This window comes from Marmota marmota, unplaced genomic scaffold (genome assembly GCF_001458135.2).
Source record: "Marmota marmota marmota unplaced genomic scaffold, marMar, whole genome shotgun sequence".
NCBI classification, from domain to species: domain Eukaryota; kingdom Metazoa; phylum Chordata; class Mammalia; order Rodentia; family Sciuridae; genus Marmota; species Marmota marmota.
The window spans coordinates 3,437,736-3,448,346 of NW_026000224.1; positions in this window are offsets into that span (position 1 = coordinate 3,437,736).

Genomic DNA, 10,611 nt, shown 5'->3' on the forward strand with positions numbered 1-10,611 from the left:
CCCCGCCGTCCCTCCACACGCTGCTGTCACGAAGTAGGTGCGAAGACCTTTTTGTACAGAGATATATTTTTTATGAAGAATTTGTAAAATTATTAAATATGCTGTAATTTTTTGATTAATGTAGGTAAATTGTTAAAAAAAAATAAATGTTTTTACAATACAAAACTGTAATTTTCCCAATAATGTAAAATGTACCATCTCTAGCTGATCTCTGGTCCCTGTCCTATTCCACACGTATCAATATTAAAGTGGCCTGTTAAAATGAACAGTATCTTTTTTGTCAAAAACTATAAAAAGTGTAATATAGCCTGTGCAATGCCACCTATCTTTAAAGCAAATCAGAGTTCTAATTAAATATTTAATTTTAGATTTCTACTTTTCGTGTGAATTTGTTTTCGCTTTAATCTCTACATAATTCTGCCGTCGGGGGAGGGAGAGAATGAAGCTTGATTAAAAGGCTTTGATGTTCCTGGAACCAAGATCATAGTTTCCCAAGACTTCCATGTCGCTGTTATTACTGAACTGGCCACTTTGGGGAACCCGTGAAACAGCAGTAATGTTGAAGTGACATTGACAGGCCAAAGTCAAGGTGGTGGGTCTGATTTCTGTTTCATTTGGGAAGTCTTTCTGTAAACTGGAAAATGACCGGCAAAGAGATCATAGACAGATATATCTAACAGCAAACTGAGCACCAGCCTTAAGGGTGGTGCCCCAGGAAACCCTCCCATGGCAGTTGTCCCCCGTTCCTGTCTCGGCAGAGTGCTTTGCCCAACCTCAGAGGTCCACAAAGCCCAGTGCTTGCGTTAAACTGAGCTATGCACTGATTTTCCTGAAAGTCAAATGAAGAACAGACAAAAATGAAAAAGAGCCCTACGCTGTCTTCAGAGTAATGCAGACTTGCTATGCAACTGGCACTCAGTCATCTGGGCCCTGATCTGTGCTTAGTTGACAATGATTGAAGACCTGCTGCATGCAGGACACTGCAAGAGTGACTTGCCGATGATGTGAAGGACCCTCACAGGTGTTGCCCCCACCTTTTTTTGTGTGTGTGCGGTGCTGGGGATTGAAGCTCGCCCATGCTAGGCGAGCACTTTCCTACCCAGCTGCACCCCTTTCCTTTCCTTTTCATATGTTAGAAACAAAGCAGAAATTTGAAGAAGTTACTTTACCCCAAACAGACATATAGGCAGGGCTAATATTGGAGGTCTGCTATTGTCACCAAAAATATCACGTTGTTAAATTTTCGTAATGCATTTTTCTTGTCAATTATTCTCTCATTCTACCTGTAAATCCCCCTTCATATGGTAAATGCTCTAAGTTCTGAAGGCTAAGATTTCTAAGAGAATGAAGCACTCTACATTATTAACCTTTCCCAGAATTCCCATGTGTAAGCCCTCGAGCCTGCATAGGCGATTAAGGTGGAATTCTGCAGCTACCTACGTGTCTGATACATATGAAAATCACAAAGGCTTCACTTTCTTTTTTTAATTTGTCCTAATTGGTTATACATGAGAGTAGGATGTGTTTTGACACATTGTACACAAATGGCACAAGACTTTACTTTTGACCTTTCATCAAGGAATCTTGAAAGTTGCCTGGGAGCTCACCTGCCTCCTACTTCTGGAATATTTATCACAGACAGGAAGCCACACACCAAGTAGGACCTCAAAATGTCATTGAATGTGAGCCCAGTGCCTCAGTGGCTCCATGCTCAGGGCATGGACTGTCTTGAAGGACCCTAAGCTTGACCCAAACACCCTGCGGCCTGGTGGCCGCCCAGCACAACTGCACCATCTGTCCCCAGCATCAGCCCAGTGGGGGCAGGCTTGCTTTGTGGGTGCGTCTCGTGAGCACTGGGTTTGTGCAGTGGTAAGAGGCAGGAAGAGAGACAGCCAGAGCTCGGGACAGCTGTGGCTTTTGAATCTCAGCATGTCACCCCTTTTTTTGTGGTAATGGCACCCAGCCATCCCTCAGCCACCGCTGCCCCATGATGATCATCGAATCTATTCCCACCCATCCCAGGCCAGGGGTGACGAGAAGTGCCCGTGCATGAGCTAGGACAGTCTCCTCCCTGGAGCTGCTTGACACGGCACGGCACCTCTGGCAGTTTCCCCAATGCCCGACCCAGCGCACTGTAGACCGCGGTCCCACACCGACACTTGCATCCCCCACCCGCGGTGGCTCTGTCCTCTTGGACCTGGGCTGCCCCTGCCTTTCCAGAAAATCCTTTGTTCTTTCTTCAGCTTCCTGGGCTCCGGTACTGCCTCTTGCAGCTAAGGAACTACACAGCCGTGATGACCACGCCGGCTGAGGGAGAGCCTCGGAGGTGGACAGACCTGACCTCCGCGTGGCCTGACTTCAGGTGCTCTAGCTGCTGGGGTGGCTGAGAGCCTGTTCTGTGCTCCTTTGCCACAGTCACTCCAAACCACTCCAGAAGGTCAATTCCTCTATGTGCATTGGGCACCAGAGGGGTACATATGAGTCCACATTTTAAGATTACTAAAACCATGCAAATTAATACTACATGATGTGAAATCACTAGAAACACTTGGGATAGATTAATGTCCTGTGAGGTTAGTAATTACTCCTAAGAGGGGGCAAGGAAAAGAAATGTGTGTGTGTGGCACTGAGGCCCTTCTGAGTGGGCTGCAGTGGGGATTTGGGCAGGATACAGTGCCATTGAAGGTTGATACAATAATATCATCACAGCATTATGGAGGAAATATGTGGAAATAATTGTAAAAAGCTTAAAATATATCCCAGTACACAGTAGTCTCTCTCTCTCTCTCAATCAATCAATCATCTATCTCTATCTACCCTCTATCTCTGTCTTCTGTGGCCTGTCATCTGTCTATCCATCTAACATCGGCCACCATCTATCTGATCATTTATCAACCATCCATCCTAAACACCTACATCTGAATATCTTTCATCTAACCCCCCACCATCTATCAACTAATCATCTCTATGGAGCATTGATGTATATATGTATCATCTGTTTAATCATTTGTTATTTTAAAAATATAATCTGAAGCAGATAATGAAAATAACTAACTTTGACAGAGTTTTTCAGGTTCCTATGCTGATTTCATCAAGGTCTGTGTCTATTCATGTTAAAAATGCATGGTACCTTAACTTCTGAAATAACGGGTGCTGACGAGCAGTGCAAAAGTCCAGATAAACTAGCATTCATGTCTGTGCTGGGCGTGCCAATTGCCTGAGAGGTAAGGGTAGAATTCAAGATATCGGGCTAGAGGAGGCTGCGTTCCTAGCTGCTCTGATGCTCGGGATTCAAGCACTGGAGTAGTGCTCCTCAGCGAGGTGGGTGAAAGAGGGGTGTCACTAAAATTCAATACTGGAGAGCCAGAGGGTCTTGGAGACTCAGAAATTTGGGTGCATTGAACAAAAAAGGAAGAGTACGTTGGGGCCGAGCCTGTAATGGCGGCAGCCTTGGCTGCTTAGCACAGAGGATGGGAGAACAGAGACACACACTGGCTGACTTAGCACAAACAGCCTGAGGTCAGAGAAGCAGCTGCCCATAGCTGTGCAGAGGCAGCACCGTGCACTGGTCCTGGAAAGGGCTCTGTGTTTGTCCACTGGCTGCGGAGCTGAGGCAGAGCCACCCGGAGGTGGCCACACGGCAGCTGCTGCTGTGGAGCTGGGAGGTCTGAGCAAACCCAGCCCGGTGTCCTGGGGCGCACCTAGCAGAAAGTGCTCCAAATGGGCACAGAGAAGACGGTACCCAGGGAGTTCAAGTGGACAGTGAAGGGGAGCCCAACTTGCTTCTCCTTTGAGTCTGGTGGCTCACGAGACCCGCTGAAGGGGGTAGGGAATCTGAACACACAGGTGTGAACACACTCAGGCACTAAGCCCACGCAGCCCGGGAAGTCTGTGTTTGTGGGCAGCAGGCGGGTGAAGGATGGCTCCCGCCCCACGAGGGAGTCCCAGGGAGCCTCCTGAGGTGCAGACTCCTGACAGAATGGCAAGGGCACGACCCCAGAGATGTGCTGGTCTGATCTTTCCAGGGCAGACACCTCCCACAAAGCCCCTGAGCCTGAGGAGACTGAGCCCCACCACAGGAACTCCCCTTCTGGAACTCTGCCCCCCACTGGGGTGTAGGGATCCCGTCTGTCTTCACAGACAGAACTGCAGCTGACAGCACTTCCTGCTCCGCCCTGCCTCATTCTGCTGAGAAGCTGAGGACTATTTCAACCAGCTGCAGGTTCAGGCCATTCCAACTGAGAGCTCAGAGGGCAACCGAAAAGGCGAAGGGGTTCGCAGCCCCAGTCCTTGACCTTGTTCTCAGCCCGTAGCTCAAGGAGATGAGAAAGACAGTTGGGCACAGATGGGACCATTTAGCATCCTTGACTATTTTGATGACCTCAGTGGAAATGATTCCTTCATTTTTCATAAAGAATATTTTTCTTTTGTTTCTTTTGTTTCTGATGTGTGTGTGTGTGTGTGTGTGTGTGTTCTTGGTGTGCTGATTTGTTCAGGTATATACACATCCATATACTTAACATTTGTTTCTCTTTTCTTCTTATTTTTTAGCATTTTTTTATGTAGTTATTTTCTGGCTTTGTCTTTCAGGGTTAGTGATTTTGGTTTGCATATTTGGGTTTTGTTTTGTTCTATTATTTCTTTTTCTGAGGGGATACCAGAGATTGAACTCAGGGACACTTGACCACTGAGCCTCATTCCCCAGCCCTATTTTGCATTTTATTAGAGACAAGGTCTCACTGAGTTGCTTAGCCTTTGAACTCATGATCCTCCTGCCTCAGGCTCCCAAGCCACTGGGACCACAGGTGTGCACCACCACACCCGGCTTGTTCTGTTTTTTATTTGTTGTTTCTCTTGCTTCTCTCTCTTTTCTTTTCCTGCTAATATCCACATTCTCTTCTTCTCTTTTCCCTCTCCCTCAGCTTTGCTTTTCCTGCTCCTCCTCCTTCCTCACAGCCAACACTGCTGCCTCCCTCTCTGTTCTCTGTTCACTGTTGGAGGCTGTGAACTCGTTTCTACACCCCTATCATTTTTCTCTTAATTCCCTGTATTTTACCATTATTTAGAACTATTTGGCTCATCTAACTCCTGCCCCACCATTAATGCTGTTACGATTATCACTTTTGTGTATTGCATTGATTGACACCTGCTGTTTGCATTAATACCAGTTCTAGTTTATAGCTATTATTGTTTTTGCTGTTGGCGATTGCTGACCCCATCACGACATAGATGTACATCATAGTGGGAACCAGACAAGTATTTTAATGCTGTATGTTGTTTGCATTGGTGGTTGCTATTGTTTGTTTCTCCCTGTTCTGGGAGGTGCTGGGAACTTACAGGGGCTCCACAAGTTCATGGAGACTCTGCTGTGGATCTGAACTCAAGCATAAGAAGTTGCATCTTTAGCCACACGAAAATCAATGCTCACCATCTTCAGCTACACTTTAATATAAAGAACAGAAGAGACTAAGACCCAAACTAACAGTAGAGATGGCCAGGGGTGGGCCCTCATTTGGCAGTCCCACCTATGGATAGTGACTGCAAGAGCAAAAACAGAATCAACATGAAGGCTGTAGATATCACACCCATGAAAGGGTCTTAATCCAGATCACTCCAGGACAGTTTGTGCTCTAAAAAGGCCCACACATAAGAGAAAGAGAAATCCCTCACAAAAAAATGCATCAGACCTAATGCAGGAACACAGGGAATATGGAAAAGCAAGCCAACGCAATACCTCATGACCTTCATGGTTCACCAGCTATTGATCCCAAAACGTGGAAGTGAATGAAATATCAGATAAAGAATTCAAAATAATCTTTATAAAAATGATCAATGAATTCCAAGAGAACACAAAAACAACTGAATGAATCAAGGACATCAGTACAGGATATGAATAAGAAATTTAATATGGAGATAGAAATCCTAAAAAAAGAGATAGAATTCTTGGAAGTGAAAGACAGAATAAACCAAATAAAAAGTTCAGTTAAAAGTCTGTCTAATAGAATGGACCATGCTGAAGGTAGAATCTCAATGCTGGAAGACAAATGGCCAGCCATGAACATCCAGACAGCATTAAAGAAAAGAAAATAAGTAACCACAAAAAGAACACACAAGAACTCTGGGGTAACATTAAGAGACCAAATTTAGGAATCAGTGGAATTGAGGAGTGAGATTCATTGGAAGTGAGATACAGGCTAATGGAATGCATGACATCTTCAGGGAAATAATAACAGAAAAGTTTCCTATACTTGAGAATGAGATGGACATCCACATATAGAAGGTATTCAGAACCCTACATAACAAGATAAAAAAACAACAACAACAACACATTATAATTAAAATGCCTAACTTATAGAACAGAATAGTTTTAAAAGCCTCAAGAGAAAAGTGTCAGGTCACATTTAAAGGCAAGCCAGTCAGAATTGTTTCTCATTTCTTACCACCAACTCTAAAATCGAGGAGGGATTATAATGATGTGTTTCAAGTCCTGAAAGAAAATAATGGTCAATCAATTTTGCTATATCCAGCAATGCTATATCTCAAAATTGAAGAAGAACTCAAAATCTTCTACAATAAGCAGAAACTAAAAAAAATCATGACTACTAAACTAGCATTACAGAAACTAAACAAATATTCTACAAAGAAGAAATATAAAACTAACCCTAGAACTCACAAATGAACAAATCACATTCAAAGCATTGAGAAGCAAATGAGAAGCAGGCCCAAAGTATACATGATAAATAAATAAAAATGGTAGGAATTAATAAACATCTCTATAATAACATTGAATGTAAATGGTCTCAACTCTTCAATTAAAGACACAAGTTGACAGAATGAGTTAAAAAACAAGACCCAACTACATGTTCTTTGCAAGACATGGACCTTACAGGCAAAGACAGTCCTGAGTTAAAAAAATGAAAGGAAAGAAATTGATACACCATATAAATGGAGACTGAAAACAAGCAGGAGTAGCTACTCTCAGATCTTACACAGTAGACTTCAAACCAAAGTTAATCATATGAGACAAAGAGGGTCACTTCATAGTGGTAAAAAAATTAATAATATAACAGTTATAAATATTTAAACACCAAATGTTGTAGACATAATTGCATAAACAAACTACTCAAATTGAAGCCTTAGATATAACACAGTACAATAATACTGGGTGATTTCAACATCCCTCTTTCACAATTAGTTGGGTCATCCAGACAAAAACTCTGTAAAGACTCTTCAGACAAGAAAAATATGATAAATCAAGTGAACTTATTGGACATCTATAGAATAATTCATTTAACTACAGCTCATTCTTCTCAGTGACTCATGGAACCTTCTACAAAATAGATCATATTTTAGGTCACAGGGTAAATTTTAGCAAATACAAAAAGAAAACTGTCATAGTTTCTTGCACCTTATTAGATTACAATGGAATAAAATTAGAAATCAACATGACAAACTCTACAAAAATTATATAAAAACATGAAAATTGAATAATACTCTTTTGAGTGATGAAGGAGTGATAGAAGAAATCAAGGGAGAAATTAAAGAATTCTTAGACTCAAGTGAGACTGGTGCTAAAATGTACCAGAACCCCTGGATACTATGAAGGCAGTTATAAAAGGAAAGTTTATAGCTATGAGGACTTACATAAGAAGATCAAACAATTCCAAATAAATCATCTAATGATGCAGCTCAAGGGCATTGAAAAACAATAACAACCAATTTCCAAACCAATAGAAAAAGGAAAATAATTGAGATCAGAGCCATAATCAATGGACTTGAGAATTTAAAAACAAAACAAAAGATCACTGAAATTGAGTTGGTTCTTTACAAAGACCAACAAGATTGATAATTTCTTAGCCAAATTAAGCAAAAGCAAAATAGAGAAGACCTAAGTTAGTAAAATCAAACATGAAAAATGAGATAGCAGTACAGACATCACAGAAATCTAGTAGCTCATTAGGGACCATTTTGAAAACTTCAATAAATTGAAAAACCTAGAAGAAATAGATACAATCTGTCCAAACTGAATTAGAGGACGTAGAAAACCTAAGTCAACCAATAATTTGTAGTGAGACAGAAGCAGTAATAAAAAGGCTTCCAAAAAAAAAGAAAGAAAAGAAAGAAAGAAAAATCCAGGACCAGATACATTCTCAGCTGAATTTTACCAAACCTTTAAATAATGACTAATGCTACTACTCTTCAAATTAATCCTTGAAATAGAAAGTGATGGAATATTTCCAAATTCATTCTCTGAAGCCAATCACACTTATACCAACCCCAGAGAAGGATATGCCAAGGAAATAAAATTACAGTCCCATGTCCCTGTTGAACTTATATGCAAAAATAATAAAATATTAGCAAATTGTATTCAACAACATATTAAGAAGATTGTACATCATGACCAATTTGGTTTTATTCCAGAGATGCAAGGATGGTTTAATATACAGAAATTAATAAATATATTCATCACATAAATAGAAATAAGGACAAAAATTATTTAGTCATCTCCATTTGTCAAAGGCCATCAACAAAATTCAGACCCATTTATGATAAAAATTCTGAAGAAACTAGAGATCAATAGAATCTACTTCAACATCATAAAGGTTTTATATGAAAAACCCAGACCAACTTCACAATGATTGGGGAAAAAATGAAAGCATTTCCATTAAAATCTGGGACAACATAAGGATGTTCACTCCTATTTAATATAAAGCTAAAAATTCCTGGCAGAGAAATTAGGCAAGAGAATGAAATAAAAGAGATAAAAACAGGAAAGAAAGAAGTCAAATTATCACTGTTTTCCGATGATATAATCTTATACCTAGAAGATCCATAAAACTCCACCGAAAGACTGCTAGAGCTAATAAACAAATTGGGCAAAATAGTGAAGCCAGATTTAAAGTTAGGTAGTCAGTGTAGTTAGGTAAATCGGGTCTAATACCGAGTGAAATCTAAAATGGAGGCCATGCTGGCAATGATTCCGGGAAACGCAGGACAACTCATGGAATGTTAATGAAGTCCTGAAAAGGCCCTAGGCCAAAGTCCACCTCAAAGAAATGTCAATGAACAGCCCCCAGCAAAAAGGTGCTGATTCAGAAGTCCTTCCTGACCAGATTACTTCTTTGGCCCACCTGTGTCCCACCCCGCGGGCCTTCCCACCTACATTCCATCACTGAAAGAACTATAAAAAGGGGAGACAACATCCCTTCCACGGATTCCACCTCTTGGGTCCCCTTCTTCCTCCGGGAGAAGTATTTTCTGCTGTCCTTTAATAAACTTCTAATTTCTACTCTGACCTTGCCTCGGCGTGCTTCTTTGGTGTTATTCTTCAACATTGGGGAAGCAAGAACTCGTCACCGGTCAACAGCGGTAACAATAGCAGGTTACAAAATCAACATACAAAAACAATGTCATTTCCACATACCAACAAAAGAATGTGCTAAGAAGGAATTCAGGAAACCAATTCATTCACAATAGCCTCGAACCAAGCAAAAAATCACCTAGGAATAAACCTAACCAAGGAGGTGAGAAGTCAGTGAGGTGAGATACCTCTAGAATGAAAACCACAGGACGTTGAGGAAGGAAATTGGAGAAGGCCTCCGGAGATGGAAACACCACCCAGGTTCTTGGACAGGCAGAATTTGTAGTTTTAAAATGGCCATAACAATATACAGATTCATTGCAATCCCCATCAAACTAGAAAAAAATGTCCTAAATTTTATTTGGAAGAATAAAATACATAAAATAGCCAAAACAATTCTCAACCTAAAAAGCAATGCTGGAGGCATCCCGATTCCTGACTTCAAATTATACTACAGAGCTACAGTAACAAAACAGCATGGTCCAGGCATCAACACAATACCTGGATCAACAGTACGGAACAGAAGATGCAAACACACACACACACACACACACACAGAAAGATGAAGACAGAATGTACACAAAGAGTCATCTGATCCTCGACAAAGTTGCAAACACATAGAAATATGTCAGAGGAATGACAGCCTTTTTAACAAGTGTTAGGAAAGCTGGTTATCCATGTAGAAGAACAATCTTAGATCCTTCTCCCTCACCCTGTACCAAAGTTAACTCAAAGTGGATCACAGACCTTAAAATTGGACCAGAAACTTTGCAACTCCTAGAAGACAATGTAGGGTCAATACTCCAGCTTTTAGGCACAGGCATAACTTCCTCAATAGGACCCTAAAGCTCAGGAAATAATGCCAAGTGTTAATAAATGGGACAGCATCAATTTTAAAACTTCTGCACATCAAAGGAGACAATTAGAAATATGAAGAGAGAATGTACACAAAGAGAAAAATCATTGTTAGTAACACTTCTAACAGAGATTACCATCTAGAATATATAAAGAACAACACCACCAAAAAATACTCAACACTAAAAAGTCAAATAATCCAACTAATAAATGGGCAAATGAGTTAAATAGACACTTCTCAAAAGAAGAAATACAAATGACCAATATATATACGAAAAATGTTCAATGTCATTAACAACTTGGGAAATGCAAGTCAGAACTACCCTGAGATTTCATCTTACCCCAGTGAGAATGGTGGTCATCAAGAATGTGAATAATGATAAAGGCTGGAGAGG